The following is a 21,356-nucleotide window of genomic DNA, read 5'->3' on the forward strand; positions in this document are numbered from 1 at the left end:
TTTGTTATGGCTAGTTAAAAAAAATAGTCATTAATGTGTAAGTGAAAAAATATATATTTTGTTATTGGAGGGTTTTATATCAAACCCACAGAATCATTTAGCTACGTGATATGAAAGTACATGCCTTAGGCTAACAATTCAAGTTGACCAATAGACTAACAACCCATTGACAGAGTTTATTCCTTTCACTTTTCCCTCTATTTCATTTTTCACAAGGTTGTCGTTCATGCAATGACCAATGTATAAGTAGCACATTTAAGTAAAATTTGGCAATCAATTGAGCTTAATCTCGTCCTGCTTTGAACATCATTAGGGATCAATTTTGATTGCATTTTATTCATTCATTATCCTAGTGTTATTTTTTATAAGGGTTGATTCATTGGTGAATAATCACGTTCCTTAAAGGTCGACTACCTTGGCATAGTTGCATCATTGGAGCTTATTGCAGATGTTCCTTATGCAATAAATTAAGAGTTTATGAACAAATTCTTCAACGAGTATAACGTTTGTAGACACCTAAAATTATCCTTTGATCAAATAAATATTTATTATTTATTTAATTGTTTTATCTGAGTGTCTTCTATTAATTAAATAAATATTTTTTATTTATTTAATCGATTCACTAAACTTTTTCTTCCTAATTTTATTTAGATCCCACCTCCATCCTAAATTAAATTTAAATATTTTATTTATTTTATTTATCTAGCCCTTTCCTCTATTAATTAGATAAATTCTTTTATTTAATTAATTAATTTATTACCTTTTTTATTATTAATCCTAGCCCTCCAACTTGTTCACATTGATCAAAATATAAACTTGTAGACATGTGACAAGTACCAACCATATTTCCATTAACTTTGTGTTTCCTCCAAAGTCAACACACTTCTTAATCTCCCCCCTCCATCTTTATCTAACCTCAATCCTATTGATTCTCTTTCATCTATGAGATCCTAGCCATTCATCTTTTAACTTCTTAATACAAACCCTCCAGTTTTAGGATGATATCTATAAAAAAGGCTTCCTCCTCACATTTTTCATAGAACATATCTTGAGCATACTCAAACTCTGCCAAAATCACTCCAATAATGCATCATCACAACCACATCCATTCTTCTGTAAGATCTTGTGAAAGTCCAACACAAATCTAAGAGCACCCAAGTCACCAAATACAAGATCATGGAGGATAGGAGAAAAATGGAGACAAACCTCTCTTACATGTGAAGGTATAGCTTTTCTTATTTCAATGGTATTTGCATGCATTTGTAGATCCTTATTGATGGTGTGTTGAATTAGCTTGTAGATCTAGAGTTTAGCAGTTGGATTTGTTTAGGGTTTACAAATAGGTTCAAATTTGACATAAAAAAAAGTTGACTACATCATTCATGGAGATGATCCATGTTTACTTCTAGATGATAATAATATTATACAGATTCTTAGGGATGCTACTCTCCAATTCAATCAAAGTTTTACTAAAGTTGTGTAAGTACAAAATAACAGCTTCCTCAAGTTTTCTTTGATCTCCCTCAACTAGATTTTCATAGTATGCTCCAATGTTCTTCAAATTTCCATCAACAATTATCTCGTCAATCAATTCATCTATTGTCATTGGAGGAACAAATGTATATTTACCTTGCAAATTACTAGTTTCAAGATCATCATCAAGTTGTAGGTTCTAACTTAGCCTTCTTGCTCTGGTCTACACCACCGGATTGTGGTTTCCTCACTACCCTTCAAATTTTCCTTTCTTTTTTGCCTGTCCTACTTCTTCATCTGATTTAGTCTCAGATGCCACTAGAGATACAACAACATATATTTGTTTGGGCTTCTCCTTTTTCTTCAAAACTCCCTTTCTAGACGAGCTCTATCCTGTTGATGGTATTATCGAAGTAGAGATAGACTTGGTCTCCTTCAGTTTTTCTTTGGAGGGAACCGGTTTAGCCTTAGGCTTCTTGGATTCATCCTTAGCTTCCAGCTAAGAATGCTTCTCCCTTGCTTGCTTAACTACCTCTTTGGTGAATCCCAACGGCACAGCCACTTCTTCAGCCATTTTAGACACTTTTATCTTTCTTGCAGGCTCGGTGAACTTCTTGTGCAACTCCATATATTTCTCCTTGAAGGTGCCAAACCTAGGTTCTTTGGGATCCACCGGTTTAGTCAAGAGGTTTTGAGCATAGACCTCAAGTGTCGATACATCAACCTCATCCCATTGGTGAAATCCAAACTATCCTGGGCTCCACAACTTCCATGTGACATTGGTCTTTGTCGATCATGAAGCAGATAGTCTTTTCATATTTCTCCACCACTTTCTTAGGAATCCTTTTCCTATCCTTCATTTTTCCTTGGGAGATTTTGAAAAAGCTCCATAGGGCAGCAGTCTGAGTCTCCCTATTTCCCAATCTCTATATGCCTTGCTTGATTTGAGTGGACACTGGTTAGACAAAAGCCCATTGAACTCTCCCTATTTCGAGAATCTCATTCATGAAATATAGTGCAAGACAAATGATCAAAGAACCAAATTTTAATACATTCTTCTTATCTGATTTAATCTCCTTCAGATTACTGAGAATCTCTTCAAGAAGGATTGAACAAAGATCATACTATGCATCTTCTTTTACCATTTGATAGGCTGCATAAATTGTTGTACCAAAGATAGAATTAAGTTTGCTAGATTGGTAGACCTTATAGCCAATGATCATGGATGCAAATCTCACATCATGCTCTTGGATATCATCAATAGTCATGGACCTACTATCAAATTGTGCACCGGTTACCTTTGTCACAGTAGCGTTTGATGCCTTTATCAAATTTGGCTTCCCACCGGTTTGATGCAGACAGGTGACTACATGGATGGCTTGCTTCGTGATTTTGTATGGCTTGTCTAACCAGATAAATTAATCATGTGCATGGCTTAGGATGTACCTCGCCCATTTATCCTCATCGAACATGGGGAAATGCAAGAACTACATGAAACCCTTCTTCTGCAATTGAGCATATTTCGGTTTTGGGTTCCCATCCTTATCTTTGGCTTGTTATATAGTGCAAGGATTGCCTCATTACCAGTTTCTTCAATATTGTAGTGAATATAAGCTCTTACATCATCCACATGCAAAACACCATAGGGCACGGATGAGAAGGCAACTTTTGGATAATCTTCTACAGACTTAAATGGGTGCTTCTTAAATTGTGGCCTTTATCTCTTGGAAACTTCTACTACAAATGGAGTATCAAAAGAAGAAGAAGATGCCATTTTGAGAATTTTAGGGTTCAAAATAAGCTTTTGTAAATACCTCTTGTTCTTGATGGATGCACAATAACTTATGTCGGATTGCCTCAAAGCTTTTGATCTCCTTTGAAATTGGTTTGCCTATCTCTATTGCTTGGGTTAGTGCAGGATCAAGGGGGGCTAAAAAGTGGCGATGTGAAAAAAATAGCCTTCTTCACTCGCCTAAAAATGTGAAAATCCGTGTTGACTTTTTGCTTGGCCTGGGTGTCAGTACACCTTGGCCTGGTAATTTACCTATGGAAATCGGATATCCGATTTTTATTTGTAATTTTAATTTAAAAAATATATTACATATTACATATTATATAATATATAATATATAATATATTATTATATTAATATAATATATATAATGTAATAATATATTATATAATATAATAATCTATTATATTATATATATATATATATATATTATATAATATTATATTATAATATAATAATATATTATATAATACATTATTATATTATATTATATTATATTATATTATAATATAATAATATATTATATAATACGTATTATATTATATGTATTATATAATATATAATATAATATAATATTATATATTATATAATATGTATTATATAATACAATATTATATTATATTATATATTATATAATAGGGCGTGTGCACAAAGATGGTGGTCAAAAAAGTGGACACCACCGAAAATAAACTTGGAAAAATAGGCAGCGTGTATGTGGTTTTAAAATTTCAAATTCCCGCATACGTGCTTAGGTTTGTTCTTCCCGAACCTAGAAAAGGTAGCGCATACGCACTAAGCTTAGGAAACTAAGCGCGTACGCGCTACGCCTAGGAAAATTAGCACGTACGTGCTGCTTATAGGAAAATGAGCGCGTACATGCTAATAATCCTAGTAAAACCACGTACGCGGTGCCTGATGAAAAAAGTTTTTAAAAAAACTGGGTCCTCATTTACCCGAAAAGAGCATTTTTTACTTTCTTTTTTTCCCATTTTTAAAGCTAAACCACAAACGGGGTGCGAAATTTGTCCTCAGGCTATGGATCAAGGTTAGTTTTTTTTTTTTTTTTTGTCTTTCTTTCTAGTTTATGCAATTTGTTTTACATTTTGAATTTAATTTCATTAATTTTGATTAGATTTTTTCATTTCTTGTTTCAAAAACCAGATTCTTCTAATCCAGAACAAGAACAACCAAATGCACCTCTTGAAAACCCACAAGAACAACCAAATGCACCTCCTGAAAACACACAAGAATAACCCCCAATTCCTCCTTTTGACCGCACAGCCGAAACATAGGAAGAATTAATTAATCAGTTAGGGCAAAATACATCCAAAATCAATAGACTGATTGTAAAATTGAAAACTTCTGAACTTGACCATCATCAATCCCTCGCCACTAGCCTAGAAACATTAGCTAGTGGTGACATAGCTGTTTCCACTGAAATTACCAAATGGGGAAGCTTTAGGGATAGGTGTCGTCAATTCTATGCCAATGGGCTATCATACAATGGAGTTAAAAACAAAAATATTTCTAAACAACAAATATGTGCCCTTTTTGTTGACCCCAAAACTAGTCAGTCATTACCTCCTAATGCAAAGAGGTTTCCCATACATTGGTGTACCAATGTGCAGATGAAGAATCTTTTTTGGCAAAGGTGGTGGATGGTCTTTAATGATCCACCTTGTAATAATTATGAGGTGCCATTATATTTTTTGAGAAAAATATATTGTGAGTTTGTGCTCAATGTGTGCCCAAATTATTTTGACATGAGAGAGTTTCATGGTAGAGGTGGTGGCTCTGCCCAAGATAGACCTAGAGCCCGTAGGCAATTAGTTGCGAAAAGTCGCCGCCCCCTAGCACCCAAACCCAAGGTACATCAGGCTGTCCCATTAGAGCTGAAAGAGTCAATGGAGCTACAGACTCTTCAGGCGGCCACAACATTGACTGGTGCCATCATCCAGCATGGGACATCATTAGCACACCCTATTGTATTGGATGATGAGCTGTTAGAGGGTGACAAAGAGCCCATCGAGCATATGTGTGTCAACTGCTCGGGGATAGATGATGCAGCTGGTGCAGATGGATACTCATATCATCTATGCACGATTTGCAGTTGTAGATGTCAGGCTCACATGGTTGAGGATGTCGTGCTAACAGATGAGTTGATGGACATGGTGTTTGCCCATGAGCCACAGACACAGGTGTGTTGATTTGAATTCATAACATTTTATTTATCTGTCACTTTAATTTTGTAACTACATAAATGAATTTTCATTTATACATTGATTTAAATTGAGACAAATAATATGCATTTCAGGATGCAGCAGCGGTATCCCATACACCTCCCCCAGTTACCACAGTTGCAACTTTGACGCCTCAGGTATAAATTTTGTAACATGTTAAAATAGAATAGTACAGTTTGAATTCAAAAAAATACAAGATATACTAACTATCTTTAATGCTTGGTCCAATTTCTAGTTTGTAGGTGTTGACAAGGGATGAAATGTCCCAGATTGATGACATCACGCTGTCGGCGATCGATTTTGGCCTACAAGGCTATGCGGTATCATATTTTGTACAACTCTTTTTATGTATTGTTTTGATGGAATATGCAAGTCATTTCATTTTAGATTTTTAAAATTATGTTTAATTTATTATCTGTACTAATATCTCATGTTAATTTTCTGTTTTTAGGGCACCCCCTCCTCGTCTAGGGCTCGTCCGAAGAAAAAGAATATCTCAAAGACGCCAAAATGTGTGAAGAAGGTAATTGAACACATTTTTAGTTGTACAATTGTTTGAAAATTTTGAAATCAAGTATTAGTTGGGGTTTGTAGATTGATTAGTGTTTTTTGTCTATTTTACATGTACAGCGGCCATTGAGCTTTGTGGATATGTTGAATGCACCTGATTTTCCCGTGAATCAAGAGATGGCGGAGGTATGCATCTCTACTTTATTTTCTTGATTTCATGATTATATGCACGCGTACATGTGAACTTGTGATATATTATAATCTTATATTTTTTTCATACAGCAAATATCCATACCTATTTCGTCAATGGAGAACCCTCCTCCTTGTACTGGAGAAGCATATCAGGATCCGGTACACTTTTGTTTGATATGTAAAATTAATTGTTTTCAACCTTCAATACTTATCATTATATTAATTGTATTTAATCTTTGTACATTTTTTGTATAGGTAATAGCGACCATTTCTACATCGATGGTGAGCCATCCTAAGTCCATTGGAGAAGCATCTAAGGCACAGGTATGTCATTGTTCTCTATATTATAGCTTTTAAGTGTTTTTGATATATTTATGTTAGTACATTGTATTAATTGTACATTTAATCTACAATAGACTCCTTCGCGGTATAGCCATAACGTGGATCCATTTATGTATGTCTTCAAGAAAACTCCTAAGAGTGACAAGGAGAGGAGAGCGAAGACATTAGCTCTTGGATCAGCCGATGAGGTAATCTACATTTCAATTGCAAAGGAATTAAAGTTAAATGCATAGTTATGATGTCAATTGTGAACTATTTTCTACAAAAGAATTCTAACTTGGCTTTTTAATTGTGGTTTTGCAGCCATCTACAAAGCCGCGTACTGCGTCGAAGAGGCTTGATTTTGATGATCCACTAGAAGTTTAGGATCATATAGTGTTAGTTTTGGTCATATAATGACCAATACATGTAGATATATTCTACATTTTTATTGTATATCGATTTGGACATGGCATATGCCACACTTTTGTAATACTTGTATTGACTTGGTAGACATGCCTTTTTTATATATATAAATATCGATATTCAATCCAATAAATGTGTAATGAGTTCATTATTTTGTATTCGTTGTATTTTGTGGTTGTCCTTTTATAAATTTAAATGAATATTTGTATATGTAATCAACAATATGAATATAAACAACAAAAATATATGATATAAAGCATTGCAATCATGGAATATGATTTGATAAAATTTCTAAAATGTTGAATTAATTGTACAAAACTCCTTGTATTCAGTTCATTATTGTGTATTTGTTGTATTTGGTGGCTGCCCTTTTATAAATTTAAATGAATATTTACATATGTAATTAACAATATGAATATAAACAACAAAAATCGACAATATGAATTTAAACAACAATGTGTTTGGTGCGAGAGCACCCTCACGCTCGCAATTGTCAAATTTTATTCCTCGTGTGCACAAACCGATGTTGCGAGCGCATCCAGGTGGGCATGTTTACACTAGGCATGCCCCTTTCATGCATCCCAAAGCACCAGAACATTGAGAGTCATACCCTACCGATGAGATCTCTCAAGTGCCCTGAGTCCAAAAAATTATCAAAATTTGACGGACTGTTTCTTCCAATCCATGACACATACGGTCGATCTGTTTGCTCCCATGGGTTGCGTGAGGCTCATCTACAATGGCCTATCTCGGTTTTCGACGACTCGAAGCCATTTTCAATTAGTAGCATTTTTTCGCTTGCTCAAAAAACCGTCAGTTGCTTGCAAGGAAAAGTTGCAAGATTGGCTAGAATTGATTATGTTCCTCATGTGCACAAACCGACATCGCGAGCACGTCCAGGTGGGCATTTTTGCACTAGGCATGCCCCTGTTGTGCATCCCAAAGCACCAGAACGTCGATAGTCATACCCTACCGGTGAGATCTCTCAAGTGCCTTGAGTCCAAAAAATTGTCAAAATTTGATAGATTGTTTCTTCCAATCCACGACTCATACGGTTGATCTGTTTGATCCCGTGGGGTCGCGTGAGGCTCATCTACAATGGCCTATCTCAGTTTTTGATGACTCAAAGCCATTTTCAATTAGTAGCATTTTTTCGCCTACTCAAAAAACCGTCAGTTGCTTGCAAGGAAAAGTTGCAAGATTGGCTAGAATTGATTTTGTTCCTCGTGTGCACAAACCGACATCGCGAGTGCATCTGGGTGGGCATGTTTACGCTAGGCATACCCCTGTCATGCATCCCAAAGCACCAGAACATCGAGATTCATACCCTACTGGTGAGATCTCTCAAGTGCCCTGAGTCCAAAAAATTGTCAAAATTTGACGGACTATTTCTTCCAATCCACATCTCATACGGTCGATCTGTTTGATCCCGTGGGGTCACGTGAGGATCCTCTACAATGGCCTATCTCATTTTTCGATGACTCGAAGCCATTTTCAATTAGTAGCATTTTTTCGCCTGCTCAAAAAATCGTTAGTTGCTTGCAAGGAAAAGTTGCAAGATTGGCTAGAATTGATTTTGTTCCTCATGTGCACAAACCGACGTCGCGAGCACATATGGGTGGGCATGTTTACGCTAGGCATGCCCCTATCATGCATCCCAAAGCACCAGAACATCGAGAGTCATACCCTACCGGTGAGATCTCTCAAGTGCCCTGAGTCCAAAAAATTGTCAAAATTTGATGGACTGTTTCTTCCAATCCACTTCTCATACAGTCGATATGTTTGATCCCGTGGGGTCGCGTGAGGATCCTCTACAATGGCCTATCTCATTTTTTGATGACTCGAAGCCATTTTCAATTAGTAGCATTTTTTCGCCTGCTCAAAAAATCGTCGGTTGCTTGCAAGGAAAAGTTGCAAGATTGGCTAGAATTGATTTTGTTCCTCGTGTGCACAAACCGACATCGCGAGTGCGTCTGGGTGGGCATGTTTACGCTAGGCATGCCCCTATCATGCATCCCAAAGCACCAGAACGTCGAGAGTCATACCCTACCAGTGAGATCTCTCAAGTGCCCTGAGTCCAAAAAATTGTCAAAATTTGATGGACTATTTCTTCCAATCCACTTCTCATACAGTCGATCTGTTTGATCCCGTGGGGTCGCGTGAGGATCCTCTACAATGCCCTATCTCATTTTTTGATGAATCGAAGCCATTTTCAATTAGTAGCATTTTTTCGCCTGCTCAAAAAACTGTCAGTTGCTTGCAAGGAAAAGTTGCAAGATTGGATAGAATTGATTTTGTTCCTCGTGTGCACAAACCGACATCGCGAGCGTGTCCGGGTGGGCATGTTTATGCTAGGCATGCCCCTGTTGTGCATCCCAAAGCACCAGAACGTCGAGAGTCATACCCTATCGACGCAATGTAGAAGTTGCTTGACAACTTTTTTGACAATTTTTTTGACAACAATGACAATTTTTTCTTAGATTGTATGAGTCTTAATCTATCACCCCTATGACCCGATAATGACTCAAATAATTATCCATGATTATACAAGAATCAAGAATGCTCATGATTGACTAGGGACACATCACATATACTCAAAACATAGTCACAAAACATTGACACACAAAATAGTCACAAAACATTGTCACATATTATTCAAATCTGCTCTTGGCTATTTGATTATACAAAAAATTGTCTTACAAATAATCTCATGGGATTTTATACAAAATTTGGCATTACAATAAATGCGATTCAGCTCATCGCCATTTTAATATACAAATCATCTCATGGGCTTTTATACAAAATTTGGCATTACAATATGTGCGATTCAGCTCATCGCCATTTTAATATACAAAATTTGGCATGTACATATGTAAAAATCAGCTCATGGGCATTTATATATACAAAAAATGAATATAAAACAATTCGTCAACGATTTATACAAAATTCTCAAAATCATTCTACTCTGAACCGTAGAATCAATCAAGTGAGCCTTTAGAATCGGCTCTAACTTGTATTGTGTCAAGTATTGCCTCGTGGTCAGATTCATGAACTTTCCATAAAATCTTGTTATGAGGTCTACCACGATACTTCATCAAATGAATATTTGTTGCAACAACAAGGTTAGAGAAATGAAGAATATGTCTGTGTGTTTCAAAGTCCTAAAACAACCAAACATCAGAATTCTTGATAGGGTATCTCCGAAAGCATGTTCCTGTCATGACAACAGACCCTATTGGGTACTCAATACCCTCTCCATCAATGATTGTGGTTGTCAATTTTCTTTTAGGCTCAACACAACGACACAAATAGTAATTTGTTCCTTCTTCATTGTTCTCTTTTGCAACAACTGCATACACATGACCTGGGATTTGAAACTTCCATCCTTTGTTGAGAACAACTTCTCATTCCCTGTCATATGGTTAGAGCATCCAGAATCTAGGTACCAAACATCTTTACTAGTATTTTCACCCTTGGCATAAGATAAAAATAAGTGATCAAGAGGATTGTCACTACTTTCTTGAGCATAGTTAGCACTTTTACCTTCTTTCAATCTGCATTCTCTTTCAAAGTGGCCATACCTATTACAGTGGTAACATTGAACATTTCTCTTATCAAATCTGCCTCTACCTCTTCCTCTGAAACCACCACTTCCTCTTGAGCCACCTCTTCCTCTGCCTCTTGAAGAATTTTGGCTTTGCCCTTTACCTTGGCTTTGATTGATTTTGGCACTACTGTTGCTTGCATCTTCATTTTTTGTGATTAGCAATTTAGAGGAAAATGCTTTCTCTACACCTTCAAAAGAATCTTTCAATCTTTCTTCATGAGACATCAGGGATCCAACCAGTTGATCAAACTGTAGTTTTGTCAAATCCTTGCTTTCTTCTATGATTATTGCTACATGATTCCATCTGGGTGTCAAAGATCTCAACACCTTTTTAATCAAAACTTCATTGCTTACAATTTCTCCAAGTGTAGCCATTTTATTGACTACATCTTTGACTCTGACACAATAATCACTTATACTTTCAGCTTCTTGCATCTTCAAATTCTCAGACTCTCGCTTCAATGTCTGAAGCTTGACCACTTTAACTTGATCAATACCCTAGTAAGCTTCTTGTAGAGTCTTCCAGGCATCTTTGGCAGTTGTTGCTCCTGATATTCTTGGAAATAAGCTCTTATCAAGAGCTATCTGAATGTGAAACAAAGCTTGAGCATTCTTTTTCCTTGCTTCCTTTCTTGCTATTCTTTCATTGGCTGTAAGGGCATTCCAGTCAGTTGGCTCTTCATAACCTGATTCAATAATCTCCCACAAATCTTTTCCAATCAAAAAGGTCGGCATCTTAATGCACCAATAATCATAATCATTCCCATCAAATTCTGGAATGGGCATATGGTTAGAATTCGACATGATTAACTTTGGCGAAATTCTAACAATAAAACTTTAACCCAAAACAATTTTACTTGCTCTGATACCACTTGTAGAATTTTGAACCTGACCTATCCTCTCTGAACCAACTGATTAGCAAACAATAACAGCAAAAAGAAGAAAACACCAATATCTTTATTGAAGCTTAATTAAAAAATTACATAGAGGCTGTATATATAAAGAATTTGCAGTCTAGAAGAATAAATAATAACTGCAGTTCTAAATATATTCCTAGCTTTGCATGGAAAGCTACTAAGGCTCTCAAACTAAAAAAAAACAAACTACTCCCTAAATTAAGAATACAATAAGTGCATGCACAACATGCTTTATTTACTAAAAACAAACTCATGCAAAAAGCAAAACTAAAAATAGTCCTAAGGATTCATGCATGCTGGAATACATGCTTTATTTGCATGGATAAACAAAAAAAACTATTAACTAAAAATAGCTTATGCATGGTGATGAATGGATAGCTTCATGTCCAAACTGGAGTTGCATAGAACTGCATGCTAGAGCAGCATCACTTATCAACAATTACTGCCTAAGAGTTCTTTCAGCCTCTTTTCCCTCTCTGCAATACTCACTTCTAAAGCCATTCTCTTACGAGCACATTCTTCCATTGCCTGGTCACAATACCAACTTGCATCAAATTATATTGATGCTCTCCCCAAAATGACCAAACAGGTCAATGGGACTAAAAGTTTATCTAGCTTACCTTCTTGTAAATTTGATCTAGAGCATCGGGCATAAAATCTGGATGTTCTTCAAGCTTTTTGGCTTGGTCTTCTCTAATCGTTTTTTGAAAAAAGAACCAAGAAAAGCAGTTCATAGTGATTCAGATTGAATACACTTCCGCAACATTAATATGAATGAAAATAAATTACCTGCCAGATGTCTAGAAGGCCTCCATAACGGTCATCAACAGTGAGTTGACATCAGAAAGCTTCTGGGCACCGAAAGGAGGCGATTCACTACTCCCTGCCTGAAACTTAACAGTAATAACAACATAATTATGTTATATAAACATCATAAACAACTCTACTCTATGAAATAAGAAATGGGAATTGTGTTTTACCTTGTGGCCTTTTTCTTGTTATAACTACTACTCTGTAGTGATATTGGTATGGGCTTTTAGTTTCTCTCATGCCTGTGAGGCACAAAGTTTTGGACCACGAAAATTACCCAAATGAATAGAAATTCAACTTGAATAGTAATTGGGGCTCAAAAGATGAGAGCTGAGAAGAAAACATTTTAAAATAGTAAGTATTGTAAAATACCAAAATCAAATCATCACGTGTGCTTACTGCTAGGTTGGTGCCAGGGGTGTCTCCATGTTCAATCCCCCTGCAACTGTACAAACCAAAAACATGCTTCCTGCCTTATTTGGAGAAAATACAAAACCACTACAAACACCACGTCATATAGTAGTTCCTATTGGCGGAACAAGCACTACAGCAGCAAGGAAACAAATAAATCAAACTAGCTAAAGATTATTATTGTTATTTTATTTTTAGTTTTTGAATTTCAGCATTGTCATGGCACTGAATTTTTTAGGGATTTTCGAAGGAAGCTTCACCTGGATCTCGTCCGTGGCCTCTGCACTTTTCCTACATAACACCATTAAACATATAATTGCCACTGTTACACGTCGCCTTTGGCCAGTTATCAAACCACAAGTGAGATGAGTCACTACTTCTCTATAGAAGTACATGGCCTTCTCGTTGAGGTAACGAGGTCTTAATCGATAAGTGAATATGCATTCACACAGCTGACCTGATCGCCAACTGTCCAAACAATTGATTATTTGTATCTATATCATGCACCAGCTCCTGCAATGCCATACATTTCAAAACAGATATGTCAGACTAGGTTCTTGTGCCTTCTCTTGCCTCGTACCACTAAACAGGTTTCTAACAATCTACAGCAAAAAAATGGAACCCATTAATCACGAAATGGAAAAAATAATTTGATCAATATCTTACATTAAAAACCTCAGCTTAACCCTTTCAACTTTGGAATAGAAAACAAATTTTAAAGAAAATTAAATAATAATTGGTCTTGAATAATCACTAGTTAAAATAGAACCCCTCCACTATATTTGCAAGTAGGAGCTAACAAGATATTTTACATTCTTGCATCAAGAATTTGATAAATTTGAATTCAAAAAAATAATAATAATTATATGTTAGACCATGCAGTAGTCTTCATAAATTGAGGTAAAAAGTCATTAATTATGTTGTAAAAAATGATCAAACTAACAAACACATACTACCATAAATTGAAAGCAACAAGTTAACATCACAAATTTATTAGTTATTTAGTAGGTCACTTTCTTGATGTTCATAAGCTTATAAGGGAGCCAAGTCTAACATTACCCTCAATCCAACCCTATAGGTTGGGATTTTTTAATCTCTTCCATCTTGCCTTTAGATTTATTGACCTTATTGAAGTGAACTTGCGAATGCAATCATGCCTCCTTTTAGCTCACGTGAATCCAATTACGCAGCAACATGCAACCACATGTAAAACATCCAACTCCATATTTATGTAAATAATAAATTGTCCTCACATGCATAGCATCCCACTAAAGAGATTTTATCATCACATTCTAGATTTGCACTCACCCCTTGGATTTTCTCAAAATTTCTAATACCTATTCAACAAACCCAATTTCACATTTACTACAATCATTATAGACCATGAGAACGTATCTATTTGAGGTACATTGTCAAAAAAAAAAAAATCATTGTATATTCTTTGACATTTTTTGGTATCAAAGTGAATTAGTAGCCCAATGATTTAGACAACACTTGGAGGCAATAATCTTGTAGGGATGGTTCTTAGAGATAAGACAAGCCCCTATAAACTCTAGTTGTGCTTAAGATCTCTCACACCAAGAACAACATTTGAAGTGGCTTTCATACATATGACCATTATTTATATTTTTCAACAACTCAATTGTTTATTCTATACCCAAGGAGCTAAAAATTTGGGGTAAATTCTTGAGAAAGTGTAGATCATCTTGAGCTAGTGGGGGGTAGCTTAGAGAGTAAATGTGGGCGGGCTAAGTAGTTACTTAATATAGTTATAGTTGATCTTATCTCAATATACCCCATGGCAAAATATAGGGTGGCCCATGCATTACCATAAATGTGACTCCTATCTCCAAGTGCCCTATGGCCATTGTAGGGAAGCCCTTGTCTTGTGGGATTTTAATATGGGTAGATGGTGCAAAACTCCACAATGTCCACCATTATACACAAACTTGATGGGTTACATTGTTTGACATTTTAAACACATATCTACAAGGGCATTTGCAACTAGAACATTTGACAAGAAAACTCAATTATACATTGATTAATTTTGATGCCTTTATTAACATTAGTAAGGCTTAGACTCATTTGCAAGCCTTTTTTGGGATCATATATCAAGAAACATCATATACAAACTACTTAAATGAAATTTTATATATTATGACTAAAGTAGATTATCATCACATTTTTTATTTTTCATATTATGTTATGTTTTAACAATGAGCTTATTGTCCCTAATTCAAGGGTAGTTAAAAGGTGCTCTAACAAAAGAATCTTAAACATAAACTTTAATAAAATAAATTTTTTATTCACTAAAACAAACAAATTAGCTCAAACCAAGCATAGCACATGTTATTTCTTGCATGCCACAAAAGCAAAGAATCCACAAAATGATTTAATATCTTAAAGGTAGATTTACATCGCAATGGTCACTTAGATATTAAATAGAAATTTATTTGATAAAAATGGATACGAGTTTGATGAACAAAACAATCAAGAGGCAATTGGGTGAGTAGTGTCAAAAGCTACTTTTACTAGTGGATTACAATCACATAGCTTCTTATACTTCTAGGTACAAAAGTGTTAAATACTCAGAGTTGATTAATATTTTCCGGGCTTAATATGCTGCTTAATGTATGTTGTCAAACTAAGAATGATATTTTCTAGGCTTAATGTGTTGCTTAATGTATGTCACACTAAGAATACACTTCTAAACTTAAAAGTGTTAAACACTCAAAATTGACTAACATCCTTTAGATTTAATTCATTGCTTAATGTATGTGATTTAAAACTGACCATTCAGAACATCTATAAAGTTTATGTTTAAATTAAAAAAACTGAATGCAATTGAAAAAAGATACATTACTCTCACGTATTCCCTTCGATAGAAATAAATGCGTGAAATTCCAAAAGGAAAAACTATGTATTAATTCTCCTACTCTAAAGAAGTAACATGACACTACTAAAGGATAGGTCACGCACCTCACCTTCAATCTCTCTTCCCACCACTGCCACCAAGAATAAGACTCGTCTAATTGACTGTGGGCATTTCTTCACAATGGTATCAGGCAGTTAATTATATTATCTTCACCATGACAGTGCTTTTCTTCACAGTGGTATCAGGCAGCTTCTTGTGCTTCTATTCCCTACTGAAATATTTGGAGGTGTGGTAGACTGTCAATGATATCACGGGGGATGTTCAATTTTGTATGATATAAATATAAATGACGCAGCTGTAATAAATTGCCAATAGTCTCAGGGAGATTACTTAGATGATTACTTAGATTTGTACACCAACTTAAGTCTAAATACTGCAGCTGTGATAGTTTGCCTATAGTTTTAGGGAGAAAATATAAATATTGACAATTACTCAAGTCTAAATGTTGCAGTTGTGGTAGGTTGCCAATAGTATAAGGGAGATCATTTAAGTTTTGACATCCTTTCAGCTCTAAACACCGCAGCTGAGAAAGTTTGTCAATGGTACAAGGGAGCTTATTTAGTTTTGTACACCATCTTAAATATAAATGCTGCAGATGTAACAGGTTACCAATGGTATTAGGGAGCTTATTTAATTTGGTACACCCTAAATCTAAACATTGCAGCTTTGACAGATTGCCAATGGTACGAGGGAGGTTATTTAATTTCTTACAGCAATTTAAATTTAAATACTGCAACTGTGATAAACTGCCAATGGTGTCAGGGAGGCTATTTAAACATTCACAGGCACTCAAATCTAAATACTGCAGTTGTGATAGGTTGCCAATACTATGAGGAAGATCACTTAATTTTTGACACCAACTCAAGTCTAAATACTGCAACTGTGAGAGTTTGCCAATAGTCTGAGGGAGCTTATTTAATTTAAGTCCTCCTAAATCTAAATGCTGCAGCTGTGACAGGTTGCCAATGGTATGAGGGAGCTTATTTAATTCTGTACACCATGATAAATCCAAACGCTGCAGCTGTGACAGGTTGCCGATGGTACAAGGGACCTTATTTAAATTTCTGCAGTTTCTCAACTCTAAATGCTGTAACTGTAACAAGTTGCCAAGAATATTAAAAAGTAAATATTGGAAACTGGGAATATCACCGTCTACTTGCATTATCCTCAGATCCCAAATGTTATCCACAAGACTGAAGTGAAATGCCCCCTGTATCGCAAAGAACCAAACGTTACGCACAAGACTGGACTGAAATGGCTTCTCACAATTTTGCAACCGTAACCACATCAAATTTGGAGGAAGCATGGCTGGCGTGATTCCGTCAAGGGGCAGATTCTTCAAGTGAAGAAATCGTAGACCAGGTCTGTACAATGTTTCAAGCCTTTGTGAATTATCTCCACTGAGTCGAAGGCGAGGGATATTGTTGTTATTGGATTCTCCCCTGCTTAGATGAACTGCCTCCCATAGTCGGGTACCCTCTCTTTCTTTTTCAGCAATGCTTCGCCCCATATCTCGCAAATGGTCATGCATATGAAACACACCTTTGTCGTCAATCCTTACAAGTAACTTCAGAGAAAGATTAGATATGGCTGTCTTTACCGACCTGTACATAGATTTCCAGAAAACAATAGGATACCTTTTGTGTTCTCCGATGAAGAAGCAAGCGATGTCTAGAAATATTTCTTTTTCTTCTTCACTAAGACCACTGTAACTGATTTTGAGTATTTCATAAATCTTTGGGTGGAGTGCAACGTTGTGGAAGGCTTCTGTCCAGCAATCTGGATCATTCTTCTTATCATACAACAAGGATCCAATGACTTCCAGTGATAGAGGATGCCCTTTACAAGCCTCCACTATTCTTTTGGAGAAAGCTTCGTAAGTTGGACTTGGAGATGCTCGAAGAAAAGAGTGCCGACTAAATAGCTGAAGACCTTCATTTGTCTGCAATCCACTCATTTCGTGAATGCATTCAGGTGAGACCCCGGCAACATGGAGAATGTGCTTGTCTCTAGAAGTAATAACAACTCTGCTACCAGGTGCCAACCAATCCCCAACCAAAGCCTCTGATTGCTCCCTACCATCCATGTCATCTAAAATCAGAAGCACACGTTTTCCACCCAAACGATCTCTGAACAAAGATATTCCTTTCTCAACACTATGCACTTTTCCATCATAATTGGTTAAATCTTTAAGGATTTGTTTCTGCAACTTTGTCAGGCACACGGAGTCTGCAACAGTGGTGCGGACATTAAAGACAAAGGAAGCAGCATCAAAATGAGCGTAAACCTGGTTGAACATGGCCTTAGCAAGTGTGGTCTTACTAATACCACCAATACCCAATATTCCAGATTTAACCAAACCTCCTTCTGAATTGAGTATAAATTTCTGGATGAGATCCTCAGCGATCCTTTCCATTCCCACAGGGTGCTTGGCAACTTCTAACGACACTCTGTCCAATGTCTTAATCACGTCATTCACCACCCTCTTTACTAGCTGTGCTTCAAAACTGCACGCAGATTAAATAACAACGAAAAAAATGTAAATTAATGTTCCCAAATGAGCAATGTAGGTCAATAGAAAATGCAAAAGAGAGACTGTTATGGCACCACAGACAAAGGTAGCAAAGGTTGAAAACACATTCGAAGAGAAAAGTTGGAAAATAACAAAATATTATCACATATATATTCAAGATAATTGTAATTGTAATGTTGTAAATTATATTTCGCGTAATTTCGCATCATATAAGTATCTTTGCTTCAAGTTAATGGAGATCATGCATTGTCATATTTGTCTTTTTGTTCACATGGATTGCTTTGTCAGCTGCAACTTGGCTTCTAGCAACCAAACCAATTAAGCATGGGACTCTAGCATGCCGCAGAGACCTCCATGTGTTGCACTTGTGTCCCACAAATCTGTCAGCCCGCAAGTAGCGGTTTGAGCATTACGCCTGTGCCCAAAAGAGTTTGTAACGCCTCTGTTCACGACCACCTATGTTGGGATTCGTTTTTGAGGCTATATCTCATGCATTCTTGTAGTTGGGAAGGATTCTCAATTATTCTTGGGAAGTAACTTGGTGTCCATTATCCTTATCATACACATGTTTTCCAACATTTGAAGACCACTATTGTTGCAGTTTCTTGGAGAACCTATGGTGTCGCCTTCACAAGTGTTGGAGGGGAATTTACTACCTTCTCTTAATTCATTTGCATATCTATAATCTCTCATTTTAATTTATCCATTGTATTAATCGTTCATTTTCCTATCTCTATTATTTTTATTTCCCATCGTTGCTATCATCTGAATTGTCTGTGGAGGTGGAAACACCAAAACGGAGGTCTAACTGAGACAGGCCTCTAAACACAACCCCCAACATTTTCTCTTCATGCTTGTGTGCAGGTTTGTGATCAAAGGGGAGAACTCGTCTTGTTGGAGGCTTCAATCATCTACCGGTTGTGAGCTTTTCCTATCCTTCTCTCACTTCATTTTAGTGTCACGCATTTTGTATTCTTAAGCTTAGTTTATCATTTATATCATTTACTTAATAGTGTAATCGCATTTGTCACTCTCGTATGGCCTTTGTACTTTGTCCTTACTAGATGACAACACGCCACACTTGTGTCTTAGTTCTGCACACTCATCTTGAAGACAAAGACTTGATAGAGTCGTTTGGGAGTCTCATTTGTACTTTGTTAGCCTAGTTTTACATTTTCATCCCCTAGCTCACCTTTAGCGCTAATATAAGTGAGGTGGAGAGAAGGTAGGTTTGTCCCTTGAGGTTCATCACCTTGAAGGTGACAAATCTCGTCCTCTACAATAATATATTATCCTATATATACAAATTAATGTTAAAAACTAGAGACATATATTTGTACATTATTTCAATTTAAAAACTATTATATTCTTATATTGTAATTAATATTAAAATACTATTAAGATATTATTATATTATTATATTTTAATTTTTACTATTATAATATTAGATTGAGATAATTTCAAAGTTAACTAAATGGATGATGGAGATGGACATAAGTGATTGATAAATTAAACTTGGTAGTTGTGAGGAGAAAAAAAAAAAAATTGATTCTATTTTTCATGCATTTAAGTGTCACAAACACATCAAATTAAATACTTCTATTATTTTTTATTGACAGACATGTTTGCATCCATTATGTGAGTGTAATATGCCTCCAACATAAAAGTAACATTTAATAATTATTTGGGTTAATACATTTATATTAGTCATAATAAATTTATTAAAACATATATATTATCTAAGGTAAATAGTAGTAATAGTTTAAGCATTTTTATATTTGTCTTCTTTGGTTTTAAATATTTTTAATGTGATAATACATTTCTAAATGATACATTATATTCTTACATGAATTTGTTTCATGCTATTATTATTCATGTTTAGAGATTTTTTCTAATTTAAAAACCTATTATTTATCATTTTGGTTTAGATAAAATTCACCCAAATCTTTCATTCATTTCATATATTTGATCCTTAAACTTTTAAAATTTAAAAGTGAAATTTAGATCTTGCTAACCCCTTTTACAATAATTTTTACTAACTATTATGAATAGATCTGATTTATGTTTCTATTGATATGTGTGTTATGTTATTATTTTTAAATACATTTATTTATTTATTTAAATTTACAAGAATGGCCTATGAATCATTAAACAGATTTTACGAGAATATCCTAGTAGCATTATCAAAGCATTATATTCAACCATTGTTCTCGAAATTTGTTGAATTGGTACATCCAGGGCTGTAACGAACTCACAATAAAATACATTCTTCAAAGGTTTTTACAACATCACTAATTGTTATTGAATTGAGGTGTCAAAATAAAAAAATCAAGTAAAATTTTCACTCCTTCACATGAATATGAGCTAAAATTCAAATAAGAAGATCAAGTCTAAAAATTTAGATTTGAACCAAAGTAAAATATAAATAGCCTATAGATTTTGAAATACTTATCTAATTAGACCTTAAAATTCTAACATAATGGTGAATTTGTTTCATGCATCTTAACAATCATTTTTTAATCTCTTGAATCAATTTCATGCATCATAAGAATTATTTATAAAATCTACAAAAGTAAATTTGAGATAGAGTTAGAACACAACTAATTTGTAGATTTTAAGACACTTGTTTGATTAAAATGGAAAAAAAAAATAACATTTAAGTGATATAATTCTTTACATCTTAAACATCATTTTTAATCTTTGGAATCCACCCAAGTATTGCCCAGGTAGAACCTACCTTATTATATGAATTAGATTATGGGTGTGGACCTTGGCAAAGCCCTCTTTTATCATACTTAAACAAAATGAATGGAAACAATATATTTTGAATTAGTTCATTTTATATCAAATACTTCTTAAAATTAATTCACTTATTTGAATTTAGTTTATTTTAAATAAATTTACATAATTTCACATTCAAATTTGTTAATTTAATTTCATATATTTTCTATAGCTACACATGTGATTTAATTATTATTTGAAATTATAACATTGATCTAATTTATTTAGATCAAGTTATTGTAATTTCACAGTTTTTTTTTACTTAATTAAATATCATAGATTTTCTATATCTACATAAGTAATATAATTTTAGTATAATTGAAATAATATGATTAGTCCCATTTATTCCAAACTATTCTAGTTTATTTGGACTAAGTTAATTTAATTTCGCATAGTTTCAATATCGAC

The sequence above is a fragment of the Cryptomeria japonica genome, chromosome 10 (assembly GCF_030272615.1).
Source record: "Cryptomeria japonica chromosome 10, Sugi_1.0, whole genome shotgun sequence".
Lineage (NCBI taxonomy): Eukaryota > Viridiplantae > Streptophyta > Pinopsida > Cupressales > Cupressaceae > Cryptomeria > Cryptomeria japonica.